Source organism: Anas acuta, chromosome 2, assembly GCF_963932015.1.
Source record: "Anas acuta chromosome 2, bAnaAcu1.1, whole genome shotgun sequence".
Classification (NCBI taxonomy): Eukaryota; Metazoa; Chordata; class Aves; order Anseriformes; family Anatidae; genus Anas; species Anas acuta.
In genome coordinates, this window is record NC_088980.1 from 36,317,669 (window position 1) to 36,338,728 (window position 21,060).

At 41.6% G+C, this 21,060-nt stretch overlaps 1 protein-coding gene across 4 annotated transcripts in view; it reads left to right on the plus strand.

Moving 5' to 3' along the window:
• Positions 1–21,060, plus strand: part of CREB5 (cAMP responsive element binding protein 5) — a 258,609-nt gene that overhangs the window by 224,336 nt on the left and 13,213 nt on the right. The window lies entirely within an intron of this gene.

Consider the following 21,060-nt stretch of genomic DNA (forward strand, 5'->3'; position numbering starts at 1 on the left):
AGTACAAATGACTATATGAGATGCAAAGGGAGTTAGATGTGCTGTATTTCATGCCATAAACCTTTGTGAACTTTAGTTACTTTTTTGTACTAAGACCCTTTGAGGTGAAATGTAGTTTCTTACAGAGATTACCAAATCCACTTGATACCTTAAAACTGGAAAAAGGGGGTGTTTGGAAGTTTAAGTCATAATTTTAAGGAGGTAGGATACAAATTGGGTTAGATTTTCACCTGTATAATCTCTTCTGGGTGACTGTTCTAGGTGAATTCTTACTCAGTGATCATAAGTGATAGGGGTTTCGGTTTGAAAGAATAAAGGAAAAAGTGCTTTCTACCACAGAATTCCTGCCCCCTCACCCACTGTGCAGTGCTGGGTGACTGTTTCTTGCTAAAAAAGAAAGAAGCGTGCCAGCTGGATATATTCCTGCAGTAGCTAGGTTTTCCTTGGAGATTTCCCATCTATATACTAACTAGGCTTGACTATGCTTGGCTTATGAGCTTTTGCAAACATCCTTGCCAAGGTGGGATGACTGTAGGCAAAATGAGTGCAGCAGGGAGACAGAGGCAAATAAGTAGGAGTGATCAAAGTCTAGAGATTTTCTGGCAGACTCACCTCCTTCCTACGCTCTACATCCAGTGGGTCCAGTGCTTTCCCCTTCTCCTACGTATGAATCAACACATCGAAGCTCGCGGTGCCAAAGCAGGGGGTGGATAGGAGACAGCCTCAACACTGTAGGACAGCTGTTGTTTTGCCAATACATTCAGTAGGAAATTCAGGAGAAAACTCACCTTTTGGACCACGAATCTCATTAAAGTTCACCGATGGCACTGGAAAAGAGAGAACTTTAAAGGTTTTCCTGTGCTGCCATTTTATTATTATTATTATTTTTTATTTTTTTTACTTTTAATGCTGTTACAATAGAAGACACTATGTAGACATTATAAAAGGCTGGCTTTAAGGTTTGGTGAAGTTGTCTGCCGCCAGTCCTAGTGAGACGCTAGAGGTGGTAAAAAAGTGAATTTGCCAGCAAGAAACATTTATTACTCCATAGAAGAAACTGCTTCCTGTTGAAATGATAGATTGGCAGAAACTCTGAATATAATGCCCTTTGGTTTCTTCACCAGGGCTTTACAGGAAGGTACCGATGGAAGCTAATAGAAGGTAGAATAATGCTGCCGTTCTCTTAGAGGTTCTTTATTCTTGTTCTCCTCTCCTGAAGTCAGCAGCACGTACACATATTTTTAAGGTTTCTATTTTGTGGCAAAAGCCTTAAAAAACAAAGTTAACCCAAAGCATACAAGGAGGCCTTTAGTTGGCACCACGTGTAACGTTACAGTGCCAGCTGCCAATTTGCTGGGTGGTTGGTGTTTGATTTACAGTTTCACATATGTGCTTGAGTGGGTGGGTCACAGATTTTTGGTGCCTTATTTTGCCTGTTTTGTAACTTTGGTTAATCATTTCACTAGCTGTACTCACCACGTCCAGCAGCAGCTCCAGCCCCTGATGGGCTGCAGGTTGGTAACTCTTCAGGCGCCAAGCTCTGCTGCAGTGGTGGATCCCCGCCTTTTCCCCCTGTTTCCGTAATGTCTTTTCCTTGCTATGCTGGAGGAGGAGATCCTGTGCCAACTCTTTGAGCTCTCCCTCAGCTGCTGCCTTCACAACAACTATAAACGTTACCAAGCGCCCCCGTTGTTTTCATACTCTATCCGTATACTCTATACTTGCTTGGAAGTGAACCTTATGGAAATTTCAGGCTTGTGAAGGACCTCGCAGATATTTCCATTCGAACTGCCATGGTAGCAATAACACAGTGTGCTTGCAGCCTGCCATCCACCTAGTGACCTTGAACTGCTTCATAGCAGCTGTGGCGCGAAATGCTGGGATCCCGACCTAGGGAGCAGTGAGGGGAGGCTGCCAGGTTTGTCAGGGAACGATTCGGGGTGCACAGGGGGATTTTGCAGGCATGCTGGTCCGATTAAGGCACACGTGGGTGCTTGCACAAATGTAAAGTTTTGAGCCCAGTCGATAAAAGCATGAAAAGAAAGATGGAGAAAGAGACTGGATTCAATGAATGTCAGTCACACATGCAGCAATTCACCCCTGTAATCTCTGTGCACTGTCACTGACAACACAAATCACCCATTCTCCTTCACTGTCCTAAATGCCGCAATCAGCATTTGCAATCTAATATCGTATCTCATTGTCCTTCCATTGCTAATGCAAAACTACACCCAAGCAATGTGCAAGGTGACCTGCACAATGCATATAAACTCTGTGTTACACTAATATGAACAGTCAAATTTCTGGGAGGCTTGCTGGCAGTGTGGGCTCCTTGGACTTGCACAGGATATCTGTATTACAGAAACATAACCCAGCTGAAAACATTGTTTTTGTGGGAATAACACATACAAGGGCATTCATAAGTCTGTTCAGTTTGCTGCACGTCTTGCATATAATCTATACAATTCAGAGAGTAAAGATATAGCTTTTGTGAAATAAGCACAATAATGCTCAAATTCTGTGTGCTACGTAAAGCCTATTACCCAGATTGCTCATGTTATCTAGTTCATTCCTGTTTCTTGGTCCAGGATCCTGCTTTAGCACAGTATTTTGAGGAAGAAATTGAAATAAGGGAAGATAAAAGGTGTTCTGTGGTTTCTTTTTAATTGGAGACTGGAGGCAAAGTGCCTCCAGATAATTTCTCAAAGAAAAGTCATTGTCTTCTCCCACTCTTGTCATTAATCTCTAAAATTATTGCACAATTTCTGTTTAATGTGTTAAGATTTCTTAATATGTTAAGACAATGTGGAAAGACAAATTTGAACAGGAGAGAGCATGTTTCTTTGAATGCATAATTTTTGAATCTTTGTCTGAAGTCCTCATTTGTCTTGCCAGGCCTTTTGCAGTTAAAAACTTAATCAAACTCAGTACAATTTAATTTAATTTAATTTATTTATTTTTTAATAAGGACAATTCATCAGAAGAATGCAGAATGGAAATGGCTACAAATATTGAGAGTGATGGTCATTCAGATTTTTTCGAAACGTGGATGACTTGTGCTGTAGCTTTCTTAACCAACAGTGATATCAGGGATTCCCAACATATGGCTCACATGATATTTGAGGTTCCTCAACCTTTCATGTGTTACAAAGAACTTAACACATTCACAGCAATGAATGAAAATGTATTGTAGTGCAACGTGCTTAAATGTAATGAAATGCCTAAATGTATTGCAGTGCATGTGATTTGCTGCATTGCTTGATAGTCATCATATGGTTTCCACAAGCAAAATTTGGGATCCTTTGGCCTATATGGTTTTTGGTTCTATAATTCTGTGTTAAGTTGCATTAGTGTAGCCCCTTTCAGCGAGGTGAGTCAGTAGCCCTAAGATAGAAATACGTGAATCTGTTGAGTCCTCATGCAATCTCTTTTGCTTGGTTTGATTCATGATGCTTTAAAGGAAGAATAGAAAATAAACTGAAACATAAAAAGCTTATAAAGCCAATCACTTCAATTCACATCAATTCAATCACTTGAGTAATTTGTAAAATTACTCAAGCTGATCCATATTTCCCAGGTCTTTCTTTTGTGTTTAGAGATTATTTTAATTGACTGATTGACATGCATAACAACATAAAGTTTCCTTCTTTACTATCAAAGGCTTTTGTCAGCTCTTTTGCTGTGCTTTGTGCATTACAGTCACCAGGTAGAGCCACTAATGTTGATTTGTGGCCATATTTTGACCCTCACATTAGTAAGAAATAACTCACTTGGGTAGTCTCAGTGAGTGACTCCCAGATTCCCAGTAGGAGTGTCACCTCTCCTGTGATTTTCCATTCCAGTTCTGGTGTCAGAGCCCAAGCAGTCTTCTGTTTTTTGTCAGCACGTCACTCCGAAGTTTTGTAAGTCTGTGCAGATATACACGTTGATGATCTGGCATCGAGCGCTGCATCAGAAACTCCAGCTATTTGAATGCGACGGTGGCATTCTTTGTAAAAACGTTTTTTCAGATCACTCTTTCTTTTCCCAGACCATTCTACATCCAGCTCAGAAGGACATATTTATAAGACTTGTTATTCTGACTCACTTAGCTGAACAGTATTACATAACTATTTTCTGTCAGTCATGGGATAATATTGCCAAAGTCTCTCTGTATCTTTTCCTATACATTTGCTGATTTTGATGGATAGTCTACTAATCAGCAAGGTGGGAAGTATTGAACTGGTATCAAAATACAGCCCCTACTGCTGCAGAGGGTTACTCAAGCAACACTCCATAATTTAGATGCTTGGTAATCATCTCGGGGCATTGCGACAGTTTGAGTTGTTTTTGTTAATAGAGATGAAATTATGGGTGTAACTAGCTGGCAGTCTTCAAACAGACTTTTGCAAGTTGTTTACTCAGCTGTCCCAGGGCAACAACTTCATACGTGAAGTGAATTCTTCCAGTATCTCTGCTGTGGTATATTTAATTTATCTTATTTTGCCTCAGTGTGAGAGAAATACATTTTGAAGAAAGAATTCATGTCAGATACTACGCTGCAGATAAGCTGTGTCATTAGCTGTGTGGATTGACATCATGGGTGAAAATTTTGTTACTTAAAATTACATGTTTATTTATTTTCCAAAAAATTATATTTCCAGAATCAACAGGAGGAAAAGGCTAGATAAATAAATAAATAGCAGTGTCCCTGGTATAAGAACGAAGGCAAGTTTCATTTTTAAATCAACATGCATAACAATAAATACTCTCTTGGAAGTAGCTTCTACAATTTGTCTCAATCTAGTTTGAACTAATATATGCATAATTTCAGTGGGTAGAATTTGGTCAACAAGAGCATGCACAAGTTCACAAAACAGTTTTAAAGTAAATCATCATTATTCCTTTTGTGTTCAAATCCTGTTAGATGTATGTTCCTCCTGATAACATTATTTCTAACTCAAAATTATAACAATTTGAAGGTCAACATGACACATTCATCTGTGCCTCAATGGTTTTTAGCTGGGAGAAGATCATGGAAAAGATAGCCTTTGCAAAGTATGGACTTTGAAGACAAGTGGAATGGTACAGAACCCTCCTTTAAAAATTGAGGATGTTAAGCAAGTGAGTGAGGTCATCTTAGAGTCTCACTAAAATATTACAGAATGCTATTATACCAGGAAAAAAAAAAAAGCTGATAAAATTAATGGGGAAGAATTAGGTAGAATTTTAAACAACTCGCAGGCAGTTTTAGCTGCCACCGAATCCTGTTATGTTTTCCTCTCCATCTCAAATGTAACGTGAAATAAAAAGATAATGCAGTTCATTAAGCAACTTTAACAGAGAAGGAAATAATTTTGTGACCTGATTTAGAGCTGTGCAAAACTGACTGTAGCACTTGAGTACAGAGTGAGCACGAAGCAAGTTTTCTGTCCCAAGAAACAGGAGGCATTGCTGCTGGCTAAAATTGTGTATGTGACTTGATGACTAGAGTGGTCTGATTCATTTGTAGGGCAGTGAGAGAGGAGAAAAGAAGAGAAGGATGGAGGAGAAGGTGAGGCAGTTGTCAAGGTGTGAGGTGAGGGGAGAGACCAATCAATCACTCCTATTAGCTGCACAGCAGAATAACTGCTTTACAATTCACTGGTGTATGGAGCACATCACGTCCCTTAGCTTTAGAATAAGAAGGTGTAGTACTGCCGCAGTTAGGGCTGAGAGTAGCCTACTGTCTTTGGCTTGTGATCAACTTCATTTGAGCATGTGGAGTTACTTTTGATTTAAAAAAAAAAAAATCAAAAAAGTTTTAGTGAGTTGCTTTTAATACTGTTTTTTAAAAGTTGGTAATGTCTAGACTGATTTCTTGCATTGCAAAACATGCTGAGTGTCCCTCTCGCTGCAAAATGTTTCTTGTGATTCATAGGTCCCGGACACCCGCTTTAAGAACTGGAGCACTCAAGCTATAGATTTTCGCTGTCATAAAAGTGATAAAATGTATTAACCTAAACAAAACCGCCTCTGGCTGGCTTCTGAGAGCTGAAACGCAACCAGATGCTTTGCTAACCAGCAGCGCTGGCATGGCAGTGGGGGAGTGGGGGCCAGATTCCCGGCTGACACACATCAGCAGAGCTCCCCTGCAGCCGGCCGGGGCAGCGAGCATCCAGCGGGCAGGGAGGGGAGGAGAGGGGGCTGCCTGCCTGCCGAAATTCATCTGCCAGCACCAGCTCTGGAGAAGAAAACATATCGACAGCAAAAGATACGGGCTCCTTGCCTTAACTTTGCTTTTCTTTGAGAACAATTTATGAACTGCGTTTTGACTGCTGAGCAGTTGTTTATAAACCAGCGAGAGAGGAGAGACAAACTATTGAAAAGAAACAACAAAAAAAATTGAATAGTCACACACTCAAATTCAGAATAACTCTATCTTGCCAGGTGATGACAGAGTTGCTTCAGACTTTCTCTTTGAAGGTGTGCAGCTTGCTGCTCTGGCCAGTGAAGCAGTGAATTTATTAGCTGCTGAGAAGCAGGGGTACATAATTTAGAAGAGATAAATTGGCAATCAGATGGTAAAGATGTGAGAGATTTCTTTTCTGCCTCAAAAAATAAGCTCCTTATCAAGTCCATCTTAGTCAGAACTTTGGGGAAACAGCTGCTGAACTAAGAGGAAAAGTTCCTGCTTGTAGCGGGGACGAGATATAATTTATTGAACTGTAGGACATGGTACATCCCTAAGTACACCCCCATGTCCATATCTACATCCTTATGTGCATGACCTACTTACATGAGAAATTTAAGTCTGTGGGATATTATGTGAGAAGAAGTATATATCCACTGATTTGTTAGATGAGTTGCACTATTAGATTATTATTTGTTTGACGTTAACTTCTGAAACCTAACCACATCATTAAAGCTTATATACATATATATATATATATATATTATTTTTTTTTCTGTTGTCTGTTCATAGAAGTAAGAAAAGCTACTGCCTCTACTAAGGCACAAGGACGCAAATCTTTACTGCATCCTGGGGATATACAATGCCATAGGCAGGAGAGAGTTAAAGGGACCAGGGCTATTCCCTGTTTGTAAGCAAGTCAGCTCTTGGACTGTGTTTCTGGCTCTGCCACTAAGGGTTTATATAATGTTGGGGCAACCCTGGAGCTTTAGTTCACCAATCTATAACTGGGTCTGACATCGCATTCAGTGACACCATGGGAGATGCCCATAGGTTTCATCTTTACACCAGCACAAGGTTTCTGCGGCATGGACCCATGCAAAAGGACCAGTCAGCCTCCACAGTCAGGTCGTGTGTTTACAAAATGCTCTGGGTTTCCTGGAAAGTGTGAAGTATTATTGTTTAATCACAACAGATTGTGTCACTAATTCCCAGGCTGGTTGCCTCATAGACCTGAATTGACAAACCAAGCGCTCAGGATATAGAATATTTGGAGTGGCCTGAAACTGTGCCTACTGTTGGTGGAAGCTGAGAAACCTTCCAACAGGGACTCAGGCTCTGCGACTCCAAGAGGTTCCCTTTTGCTTTTTACGAAACAAAACATTCATATCTGAAGACTGTGACTGCTGCCTTCCTCACATAGGTTAGGTCTTGCTAGATAGCTCTTTATTTTAATCTGTTGATTGCCTGATGTTCGATGGAGCTATAGGATTGCACGTGAGTTTATTGAAAACCCAGGCTCCTGCTCTATTGAATAAAACCAACACAGGCACAGAATTACACAGGACAGCTTTGCATTGAAGTTTAATAGTTTAATTTCACATTACGCTGGCACACACAGCAGATTTTGTGCAACATGACAGTAAGTGCTTGTTTCTAGTCTTTCTGCTGTTGGCAATGCAATACCTGCAAACTTACGGCTTCTTTTTTTGTGACGGTTGCTTATATTTATGATGGCAAGGAGTAAAACATATTGAAACAGTCGTGGTTACAATATTTATAGATTCTGAATGCATATTAAATTAGAAGCAAAGGAGAAACGGAATCACATTCGTTTTGTAACATTGTACAGTTAAGGCCAGGACCGTTCCTGCCAACACATCTGCAAATGTTTTAGCTTGTAACTGAGGTTCAGAGCAGCATTGCTAAACATGGGTGGATGGTATAGTACAGCTGAAGTGTCACCCATTGAATGAAGAACCCCACAGAGAATCTGGCTGGAGTAATTAATGAATCCATTTGGAAAAGTCAGTGCCCTTCAATTAGCCTGAATGTAGTGAAGCAGATGGGATCCCATCCTCCAGGGAGAAAATTGAGAAAGATCCTAAGAAATACTGCATTGGACTGATTTATCTCGGTAATTATAAGCCTCATTTGCACAAAACTGTTCAATATGGCTGCAGTGAGAAAATTAAGAATTTATAAAATGTTGATATGTGGTCTAAACTATCAGTGGGAGTGGAGTCATCTGTCAGGCAGGATCTCAGTTCAGAATATCAAGCCGATCATCAAGCAAGAGGGGCTGAAAGGCAAACTTGGCCGTGGAGCTGGGGGCTGGGGGGGATGCATTTCTAGGGAACCCTTTGTTAAAGAATCCCGTGAGTTCATCTGCAGTTGAAACATTTGCTGCCATCCTGATTTGATAGGGAATCCTTCCTTGAAACATCCTGTTGCGTTTTAGAAAGTGAAAGAGCATCTTTAAAGAAGTTTAAAGGAAAAAAAAAATCTTTAAACATCTGTTAATGGAGGAGCAAAAGAAGAGAAGTTGGAGTGTCTGTGTCCTGTCCTTACTCCAAGGAGACCCTCTAGCCTTGTGAGCAGTCTCGTGTTTAATCTGAAGCATAGCAGGACTCATCTGTGTGAATGGGAAGCTGCACAGTGTCTTTTAAGGGCTAAGCTGGAAGCCAGCACATCTCTATTTTAACTGTGTTTATGTGTAATAGAGAAGGAAGCCTGACATTTTATAGAAGCAGCAAGAGAAAAATAAATGCTATTTATGACAGCACTGAAAACATGTAGAAATCATGCTCTACAGTTTCTAGGGCTGAGGAATTTTTTGGCTTATAGGGAAACGGCACTCCCTCGTCCTGGATTTTTTATGTATTTGGCATTGTTAGAAACACCTCGGCCCAGGTATTTCCAAGCAGCATTTTGCACAACATCTTCTAAATGTGAAGTTTCCATAGAGTCAGAAGTCTCAGCCCTCCCAGGTAGGCAGCCCCATGGAGCAGAGGTGTGGAGTGTGGTTGGAGCGGGGCAGGCTGAAGACGACTCAGGGAGATGGAGTGGAGATGCCTGGCACTGGACTAAGCCAAGGCAGCATGAAACCTGCCTGCAGCCAGGGAGCAGGGAGGCCTTGCTGTGGCCTTGCTGCTATCAAACCCTCTGAAATGTTTTCCTCACTCAGTGCGTTTCTGTGCCAGTCCAAGTCCAGCCTCTTTTGTCCCCTCTCTTTTCCTCCTTTCTCACAGACATCCCCTTTTCAAAGAATATAAACATTGGTGGCTACCTGGGAAGCACCCTTCTGTCCCCCTCCTGCCTCTGCCATCCACTCTGTGCTGCATCAACGGGTTGGCTTGAACACTTCCCCATTGAAGCTGAAATTCAAAGTGCATTCATTGGTTTTAATCAAATGAAAATCTGGGCAGAATGTCAGACACAGCAAACGCTTTGAGAGCGCTGAGCTGAGGGTACAGCTCTGCTTGTAAGCCTGCTCTGTGCATTCAGTGTCGGGCGAGATGCATGCTGTCAAATTTTGTGTTTTGCTTTTTCTTTTCTTACCTCTGGAGGCCCAAGTCGACGTGGTGATGAGCGCTGGCCGGAGCCATCGGGCTGGGATGCTCCCACGCGTGGGCGTCCGCTCAGCCCGACAGCCCACAGTCTGAGGCTGGCACAGTGCAGCCTGTGACTGCACCTTCTGGCCTTCTGCTGATAAATAAGCAAGCTAATTGAATTAATAAACAGATAGCTCTTTTTCCTGCCAGCTGGAGCACCATCAAAATGTGTGATAAATTATCTGTCAGTGCTTTAACCGCAGGGAAAAAAAAAATGAAAAAAATCAGCTACCTCAACCTTTCCTCTCCGACCCTCCTCCCCCTTTCCTCTCTCCCAGTCCCCCCAAGTCCCCGGTTTGGTTGGCCTCCACCCTCCCCTCCCCTCATCTTTCACCCTTTGGCAGGTTTCCAAGGAGAAGTAGCTGCGAGACAGGAGCTTACGTGGCCGTGCCGCTAATGGGTTATTAAGGCTGCGGGCGGTGGCGGGATGCTGACGATGCCTCTGCTCCATGGGAAGGCAAGATGGGTGCTGTGGGACATAGGGATGTGCTAGAGGAGCAGGGGGTGATGTGGTTCTCAGGCTTCGTGATGTTGTGGTGACTTCTCTGTCTCTGTGAATACTGGAGTCTGGGGTATGAAACATCCCCAAGTCAGGGCAGGGCACGGATGGTGTGGAGTAAGTGCATCATCACCAAACATTTGTGGCCCTCTGGGGGTTTTCATATCACACAGACCTTGAATCTGAAGCAAGGTTGGATGCAGCTACGTGTGGGTACACCTGACCCTGCCAACCCCATCAGAGAATGCAGGGTGCCCCAGCCCTCTCCTCCCTCTGTGCAGACCACAGGCATCCCACCTGCCAGCACACAGCGGTTTCCAGCCAACCTGAAGTTTAACCTCCCACAGCCAATTCAGAAGTTAACACACCAAATGTAGTGAGAGGTGTGTACCCGTGAGGAGACAAGGCAGCAATGCCTTAAACTGACTTGCTGGCGTGCCAGCTGAAAGGGAGAGCTTAGCCATAATGCTTATCCTGAATTTTACGAAGGTGAGGAGAGCGTGAGTTTTGTTGTGGTTTTTGTTTTGTTTTGTTTTTTAATTTCAAAAGAGAGGGAAATGATGGGACAGGTGGACTCAGTGATTTCTGTAATACATAATATAGCCAGGAGGACTTTGGTCACTGCCATTGCCTCTGAAAGTGCCGTTCCCTTTTGGAAATAACAAATAACCCATGCAGAGCCCCTAAGCAGATCTAAGTAATGGGAGACAAGAAAGACCTTGCTGCTTCAAACCCCACGCAGGAGACAAATCGTTGAAGTGTCTACTGCATTACCTTGATATCCAACATACGTGTGTAAGTGCTTGTGATCCTTTGCTGGCCTGGTTTCCTTCACTGCACCTCTTCTATAAACTTTGTAGTGAGCGAGCTGGAAAAGCTCCCTGTTTCTAAAAGCCCCTCTCTTCCTAAAGCAGTGAGAACGGGAGGTGCCGAGAAGTGCAGTCACTGAGGAGACTGAAATGCGAATGAGATCACAGCGCTATGATCTTGTTCGGAACATGACTTTTTTTTTTTTTCTAGTGCATATGTCAAATGAATCAGACAATGGTGGTGTCAGGAAGATGGATAATGCTGTCGGCAAGGCTGGCAGAGGAGACAGGAAGATGTGTTAAGCACCAAAACAAGGCGGTATTTATGCCTTTCTCCCACGCTCGTTAGAAGTACACAAGAAATATTAAAAAAGGAAGGTAGGGCAGCAGCAGGAGCAGCCTGACGTGCTTTTCAAAAGACTCCGTTCTGCAGGGAAGGACAGTGAGCAGGGACAGGTAACCAGTCTGCAGGGACCCTGCCCTGTGAGCACATGTTGTCCCTCTGCTCCTGGCCACTGCTTCTGGCAGGCAGCTGGTGCGTGGGAAGGTGGCTGGGTCCCTGAGGACTCTCACCAGGGAACAAACACCCACAGTGCCACAGTCAAGCGAGGCAGGATGCTCTCCGTACCTGTTGCTCAGTGCTGGAAAGGAAATCCTGCTCCTGTGTCAGCCACCACAGCTGTGGGTCTAGCCAGGCCCCTGACCCGTGGATATTTGTTCTGCGTCCTGTGGTACGTGCTGCGGGACAGCCCAGTGCAGCCGTCCAGAAATGGCAGGATGAGTCAATGGCTTACCCAGCAGACAGCATCCTTCCCTTCCCTGGGGATGGCTGTTTTCTGGTTTGCTCTGACACATCGCCGTGAAAAGCACTAGTGCCAAAGAGTACGCATACTGCGCAGAAGAGAGCGAGCAGCTGAAATACTGCATTTTAGTAAGTCAGTGCTTGTCCGCTGAGCCATGGTAAGAGTGTTGGGATGCATTCCTAGCCCCTTCAAACACAAAGTGGAGCCTATTACCATAAATCACTGTCACGGTTTCTTTTTCCCAATGAAAAAAAAAAGAGTATTTCTGGGTTTGGTTCTTTTTGTTTCTCTTGTAACTATAATACCGTAACTATCACTGTAACTATCATAAAGTGTTAAAAAAAACTCAAGGAACTTCTAGAGTAGCTAGCTGGGAGAGGGTTGAGATCTTGCTGTTCCTGGAGCCTCAGGTAGCCTTGAAATTCAATGCGTCTGACCCCAGATCCCCCTCTTTGAAAGCAGCTGATACATGCCGGGCGGTGAAAAACAAGGCAGCAACTTGAGCTGCATGTGGATGAAGGGGGACGGTGTGCAGGTGCAGGACAAATGGGGCACGATGGAGGCAGCAGCCTGATGGGTGAAGTCAGGGGAAGACTAGTGGAAAAGCTGGGAGGGCGTGCAAGACCTTGCAAGGTGGTGTGAAAGGACAGTATTTATCAACACTGATATCTTGAATGCTGAATATTTGTGATATCCTGGCAGATAACTGTCAGCATAGATTATATTTATTTTATTACAGGCAAAATTGACTCAAAATGAACGTGTTTACAGTCTTCACAGTTTGTATCTATGTAGTACATGTGATACACGAGTGCACAAAATTAAAAAGTCACTAATGACTAGGTTATCTTAGGCAGGTAATTGAAAACTGCCTGCTGAATTAAAAATATTTTTTGTTTGTTTGATTTTGTTTTGTTTAGTTTTGGGGGGAGGAGGTGTCAAATGCTGTTATTCAGCTTTATGAACGTGTGAAATAACCCATAAGAATATTCTAATGTTATAAGTCTCTGTACTGTACCTTAAATTCTAGTTTTCAGAAAAAAAAAAAAAAAAAAAAAAAAAGCATGAATGCTTGAAAAATATTTCAGGAATCACTTAAATTTAGAAATGAAGGGGGAAAATAACTTCACCTGAAACTTCGTGGTGGTGAGACAAAGTCTAATTACCTGCATTGAATTCTCCAGTCAGGCCAATAGGGTAATGATCATCAATACTCTTTCACAAAGAGCCCTGGGATCCCTAATGGCTGTAAGTGGTCAGGGCTTTGGTTTTACATTTCAGAGTCTGGTTGGTATAATCTTGAAACAAAATCTGCAGATCAGATCGTAGCCTATACACAGTCAATGGGTTTGTGTGAGTGTGTGTGTGTGTGTGTGTGTGTGTGTACGCCCTTGAGCAGTGCACATCTGGGATGAAATCAAAGCACTTTTAACTGCACATGTATCCCATTTCTGGCTTGCTAGTAGCCCTTTAAATGTGCTGGGTTTAATCCAGGAAAAACGAGTATTCAAAATCACACCAGTGAAGGAAAAAAAAAAAAAAAGAACAGCAACAACAAAAAACCCAAGTTTTATATACTTGGATGGCATTTTTCTTTGAATATGAATGACTTAATCATAATCAGCCCTAGTGAGAGGTGGGCGATGAAAGTTCAGAAATCTTCAGACAGAGAAGGACTTTGAACCGGCCTTTCTCATGTCCTTAGTGTATATATTATGCTTGTGAGAGGGAAAAAGAAAGAAAGCAGCTTGCATCTTCTGTAAGAAACTGAAGTCACTCTTTAAGGGGTCTGGAGGCTTCAGAGGAGTATTCTGCTGAGAGAAATTTGTACGGTGCTAATCCAGTCTGATCTTTGAGTACAGATTAAAATACTCAAACCTACAGCATTGTTCTCAGTGTTAAAAAGTCCTCTGATTTGAGGCTTTGCTATGTATCTGGCTTGTATATTCAAATCCCAACCTTCCTCTGAACTCAATTCCCACTTTTCTCATTTAATACATTCAGAAGTGTTCATTATGTGCTCAAGAAAGTTATATATAGCAATACGAGCACTGTGCAAGCACTTCCTGCTTTCACTGTACTAGAAGATGGGAACATGGTTTTAGAAGCCTTTGCTTGCCAGAGCAAGGAAGACCTGAGCTTAAGCCCCTTGTCAGAATGTCATGTCCATCGTGCTGTCTTTCAGCTCTGAAGTAGGCTGTAATATGGGCATTGGAGGACACATCTGGAAAATGAGCACTGCAGGTTCAGGTTTCCTCAAACCCAACTTTTGCCACTTCTTTGCAGGGTGTAATACTGAGCACTTTTATTGCCACCTCCTTTTTTTTTTTTTTTCTTTTTTTCTTTTCTGTGTTTTCCACAGGTGATAACCTGGCAGGCATGATATGGGAATATACCACTGATAAATCTGGCAGAGTAACTAAGCAAAAGACTGTCTATTTGGAGAATGAGGATGGAGATTAGATATGTGCCTGCCCACTGACTGCAGGCACAAGCAATTAATCCCCAAATTGTCAGGCATTTTGCTGTCAGAAACCTGCCTCTCCAGGGGTAGGTAGCTGCTAAGTAGCAGCTTCGCTTTTGGACTCTGGCACATAGAGGGGAAATGAGACAGAAGCTGGTTGTATTTTTTGGATCCTTCTATTGGTATTGTATGTTGAAATTATGTGACACTATTTGCCAGTAATAAATCATTTCTCTGTCTGTTGTGTGATTACATAATTAAATATCCCTTGTCAAGGATACAAATGCGGGGATTGACTTAGACTTTGTGGGAATTAGGGGTTTGATTTTTTGAACTTTACATTTCCTGACTCCTGTGCAAATCAAACCCAGTTGTTTAATACTGCATTGAGAAATGATTCATGCAAGAAACAGTATATATAGAGAGAAGCATAAACCATATTTTCAGTGTATTTTCTGTCTCGCCTATAATTTATTTCTTCAGTACAATGCATGTAGAATAGTCACGAAGAATTCAGTATTTTTCTACTCGTCACCCTGAAAAAGGATGGTGCATTGCGCAAGGATAATGATGCGTGTGTCCTTGGTAAGGTGCTTTGAGATGAAGAGAAGGAAATTTCTAGGTGGGAATGGGATGTGAACTCACTTGTGCTTTTTGCTCTTCCTGGAGTTGCCATTCTCAATGACATGCCATCACCGGAAGATGGCAGTTCTGGCCAAGTTCCCTTGGGCCACCCTGGCTGCCACCTGCATTGTATAATTTAAGACTGGCACTAGTCCGGAAAGGTGTCACTTGTCTTGATGTCCCTGGGAAGCCAGGCTCCTCCGTGCCCTGAGTTTGGAGATACTGCAGCAGCTATTACAGCTGACCCGTCCTTGAGCAGCATGGTGTCTATTAGTTTTATTGTTGGTTTGATTGTTTGCAGTTGATTCTCACTGTTTTCTGCTGAAGTTCAATTCAGTTTGTGTTTGGAAGGACAAGGGAGCAAATTTGTTGTTTTTATTAGAAACTAAGCTCTACTGAAGGCTTGATGACGATCCATTGTTACTGGTGTTACAAAATCCGACTAAGTGGGCAAGAAAGCACAAAGAAAAGGAAAAGTATAATTCAGATTTGCCAAACAGCCTGAGAATAATTAGAAGATTAGCAGTTTGGCACTGTTTACAGGCAAGTTGTGAATTAAATTCATCCCCCTTTTCACTTTACATTAGTGCATGTCGCTTTGGTTCTGGATTTCACATCCTTCGCACACCTCTTGCTCTTCCTGCAGTCAATATGCAGGACTGTCTTTTATTGCGTGAGAAATGAAGGAGAAAACATTTAATGTGGCATCAGAGACTTTCTAATCGCCAGTCTCTGAAATGTGGTCATAAGTATCTGCAGTTCACTTATTGGGTGGAGATGAATCGCCTCCAATTTGCTTTTATGAATGTGAGTGGAACATTTGCAAACAGTGGTTTCTGTTATTGACACTGAAATGCTTGTAAGCAGCCAGCTATAAAAGACCAAAGTGGCATTTGTGCTTAAGTTTTCTCACCACCGTCACACTTTGAGGAAAGGACTGAATTCAGTGTGATGCCATGCCGTACGCTGAGTGACGCTCTGTTCTTGGCTTTAGCTGCCACCAGCTCAACTCTGTGTTTTCATCTTGGGTTTGCAGTTTGAATGAGAACTAGTGTAAAAGGATTTGACCATCACAGATGAGAAAGCAATATTGGTGCCACTGAAGTCAATGAGATGTTTGCCATGAAGTTTGACTAATCAAGATTTTCACCTTGTGGTTGTTACCTATTTGCAGACGTGTGGGGTTGTTTGATGTCTATATATTTCTGATTTCCCATCTCACTTTAGTCTCTTCTATCCCCTGCATGGAATTTATTCCATTCCTGTGTAATAGGGACTAGAATCACGGTCACTGGTACAAGAAAATATCTTTGAGATCACATTCCATCTGCCTGCAGGAACCTGATAAAATCTCCTGACAAGAATATACCAGACATTAAGCTGATACTACAGCTAGTCTTGTCCCTTCTCTACTTCAGTGGGGTTTGGGCTAGCAGACCAGAAAGGGAAGAAACACTTTAATGAGCACAGTAAAGCATACTTATTTAGAAGAGCTCGATCCCATTCAAAATCATGGCTCCATGTCTGTCCCAACCTAAAATTCATCTGGATGACATAATAGCTTATTGCCTGGTACAGTCACAGACCACTCAGGTAGTAACATCTGTAAAATTGTAGGGGATGTTTTCATTTCTCCACAACGGAATAAATGGGAGGAAATTGTAGTTTATTTTCATGTATATATTATGGCATAAAATATAGTATAATATTTATAGCCTGTTAAATTGTAAATATAACGTTATAAATATTACAAATATTTATATAAATATGAAAGCCCCAATATGATTTGGGTTCTTAGTTGTGGGAAAAGCAACCTCCAAAATGATGGTTTTAATTATCTTTTTTTCCCCTTCTAATAAACAGAAAAAATCCCGGTGATTTTTCACTAGCAATTTCTGAGAAAGAAAAGTGGGACAAAAAACAAGAACACGCTGAAATAGATGTCATGATGAAGAAATATTACAACATGAAACAATCTTGAACTGCAGAAGTGTTCAGGGAGCTGATATTCTTTTTCATTCATGATCTGAAATGCTTGCAGCCCATTTTTGGCAGACAGCAAATAAATTGTGGTCTATGTTGATACAGAGTGAGACATCAGGCAATTCACTACTCTATAATGTCAGGCTTAAGATGGAAGAAACACTTTCAGAACCAACCGTTTCCTGAAAACAATATTCTGGGTACAATTGTAGCTTATTTGAGATGTTAATTTATACGATATCCAGTGGGGTGGCTTCAAAGTAGATGTGTCAGTTAAGTGCATAACCATGAGCAATAGCACAGGGAACACAATACATGTACCTGTGGAGCAATAATATCCATTGTTTCTGTTTCCTCCTAAACATTAAACATGAGAATTTATGTACTTCTGGCTTCCTGTAGGATCAAAAGGGAGTTTTCTTTATTTACTTGATCAGAGGCAAAACAGACTGTGCTCTGTCAAATGGTTGCTCATCTCATCTGCGTCAGCGGCTGACATGAATGGAAATGCCATGATGGAGTGGAAATCAGCTGTAACTGATGTTGGTTGATGTGTCAGTTTGATCAAATAATAATTAAAAAAAAAAAAATCAGTAAGGGCCAAAAGATTGATAAGATTAGTACCTGCATTTCTTGTTGGCTTGAGTGGTATCTCCAGGTTGAGGTGAATTTTTTTGAAAATTGTAGTTTTAAAAGAATGAACTTGCAGACTGGTCTCCAAGAAACATTACCACTAAGGTTAGCACAAATTTTGATTTTTGGTGAGAGCAGCTCTGAGTGGTGAGTCCTCTGTTTCGACCCCATCTGGGGAGCTTCTGAGTGCCCCCAGGCTCTGGTGTGGTCAATGACACAGTTCCTGAAAACCTGAATGGCTGCAGGATTGGGTCCTGGGTTATAATTTCATTCTAGATTTGATTTGCTAATGAAGTCAGTGCAGTAAGCTCAATTTTGATGCCATCTCATTTTATTTGACACTAAAATAAAGCAGCTGTTTGCAATTAGCACACATAAAAAGAACAATAACAAAAATGCAGCCTCCCTTCCAGCTCTACACATACACAATGCAAAGAGTTCACAAAGTTCTGGTGATTTTTTCCCCCTGTGCTCTAAACTAAAACATCAAAACCAATTGATCTCATTGAAGACTGACTGGAGAAAAAAAAAAAAAAAGTTTATAGTTCCCCAAATGTGTCTGATTGGCAGCGGTAACTCGTTAATGAAAGATAAATGCTGCCCTGGGTGCATGAGCATGCAGGGCTCTTGCTGCTGCAGAGCTGATCTAAGCATGAAGTTAAAGAGATGCGAGGGCCGGGCGATCGCTGCTGCTGCGTTGGGATGGGATGAGGTAGATAGCTGGTTTCTTACCAGGACTCAGATCCAGGGCAGCTGGCCCACCCTCCCATTGGGAACAGTGAACAAGGAGCTTGTAAAATACACAGACCAAATGGAAATGACCCCTATTGACTGAAACCAGCTGCACGTCAGACCTCTCGCTGTCTCTCTTGATTTGCTATCTCAAATAAATGGATGTGGTAGAAGGGTCTACAGAAAGAAAACAAAATAATTTATTCTCCTTGAAGTCGTGCCATACTAATAAGCCACAGTTTTTACAGCTGAAAAAAAAAATGTTTATTCACACATTAAGTTTTTCCCTCTTTTTTTTTTTTTTTGGCTTTGAAACTCTGCAGTCTAGAATACAACTTGCTGCAGTTCAGTTCTAAAGATTTTTGACAAATATAGCATTGATAGATTATGTTAGGTATTCATCGGTCATAAAACTGCCGTCCAGTGAGAACCTATTTTTGCATTGTGATTCAGAAAACAAAGTTACAATAGCTTTTGTTGGTGATTTGGTTTAGTGTTGTGTGGTGGCTCAGCCCTGTGAAAAAGGTTTTAACCAGTTTTGAAGAAGAATGATGTGCTGACTGACTCAGATGATTCATGTGGTGTTTTCTGTATTTTTCTGAATACACTCCTGGCTAACACCAGTTACTCTGAGCATTGTAAAGAGCTGCTTGCAATTACCAGGGTAGCACTTGAACTCAGAAATGTTAAGGATGACAGCTGCTGAAGTCCTCCATTTTATACCCAGGACAGGTTACTGCTGTTGATGGCAGATTGAGCTCATTTTGGACTTTAGAAGTAAATACTCAGCAGTAGGGTAAGAGGTATTTAACCTTGCTGCTATGGTTGCCTCATTCTCTGTTTGAAAAGATTGTCAGGTTGTGACATGTGCCATAGTGTAGTAATAATTTGATAGGCTTTATGTGAGGAAATTTCTTAAATTGGCAGTCTAGTTTTACTAAATACAAGCTGAAGCATGGATATGTCTTACAAAAGTATCTTTTGTTTTTTAAAGTCTTCTTCAGCCAATTGATCATTAGTGAAATGAGCTACCAAACTTGGATTAATGGATCTATTAGTATGCCTCACTGGAATGACCTTCATAAAGTCTGCAAAAATGTATGGGATACAAAAATTATGGGATTATATTTTGGATCAATCCTGTTACTTTTTTTTTTCCTTCTAAAACCTTTTCTCTGATATTTTCATTTTCTTTCCTTTTTGTTGTTGTTGTTGTTAAGAATTTGTTTCTTCCTCACTCACAGATGCACAAGTAGAACAGGGCAGCAGCTTTGAACGTAGGATCCTCTACCCATGGCCTTGCAGGGGTATTGCACAGACAGATGTTATTTCAATACAAATTAGATTGAAATTCTTGTATATAGGTTCTGAGTGTTCTGCCAGGTTCATTTTGCTTTAAAGATGAAACCAAAATGCAATTTGATCTGGTCATCACTCCTCCAACTGGCAAGACTTAGCCACATGGGCTGTAGGATTTTCTGACTGTCGTCTGTGACCCACAACACTTGCTATAGGGAAAAGCACACCTCTGTTTCTCATACTTTTTCTCGCTGGCTCTCCTGTAGAAGGCATCTCTTACTGATGAGCTGTCTGCTCTTCATTATATTGTCTGGTTGGATAATGAATTATGAGCTAGTTCATGGGTTATTCAGATCATGCTAGTCTGGCATCAAGTGATGCTGTGAACCTCCTTCCTTCCATTTTCTTCCTACCATTTTCTGCTGACTAATTGCTTGGACTGGTGAGAGTAAAGCAAGTGCATGTTGATTTCTTCAAAGTGAAAAGAAATCTTGGGTAACTGCCTGGAAAGAATGAGCTACATTCAGCAAGACAGAGAATTATGGATGTGAAGGAGGTTTCTACAGACTTGAAAGAAGCCCTTCTCTTAGCTGACACCTATCAGGCACTAACTTTGGCACACTCCCCAAAAACACTGGTGATTTCAGTAATCTGAAAGGTAGGACTACATCAGCAAGGTGGCTGTATTCCAGTGTAATTCACAGCTTTGGGGTGGCTGTGCAAATGTGCTGAAAGGGAACTTTTTTTTTTTCTCTGTAGTTTAGTTATCTATCACTTTGGTACACAAGGCCCCTATCCCGCAGTTCAGAACCTACCAACCTTCCCCATTGCCCTTTGGTGGTGTTTTGGTAAAAGTGAAAGAATCCCATCAGTATTAAGGAGAAAATTGCCCTAGTCAGGGCTCCAGGGCTCAACCCAGTACGAAACACGAGAACAGGTGTTGGCATGCAATAACACAGAAGATATTTGACCCTTTCAGCAAAGAAAGTGGATCAGTTTGAGATCACCCTTACTATTTTCTTGTCTTTCTGATTTAAAACAACAGCAGCAGCAAAAACAACCAAGCAGATTGGGTGCTAATACAACTGTAGAGCACTTTGAACTTGAATTGGAAGAACACTTGCCAGTGCAATATATTTATCAATGTTTATTAAAATAAAATCTGTAGTAACAAGGAGGGGAACTAAGTATCAGACTTTGTTTCATCTTTATTTTCATCAGACCTTTCTTGGTCTGATACAAGCTTGATAAAGCTACTAAGCTGGCCAAACAGAAAAGAATGAAAGCCAGTTATTTATCCTCAGCAGCACAGTAGGAAAAGTGCAACTGTTAAGTTTCAATTCAGATGTTTACATCTGCACATATTTACAGTGGAAAACTAGATTAAAGCCCAAGAATATGTTCTTTCTCAAACTGAAATAAGATGCTTTTCATCAAGGGAACAACAGG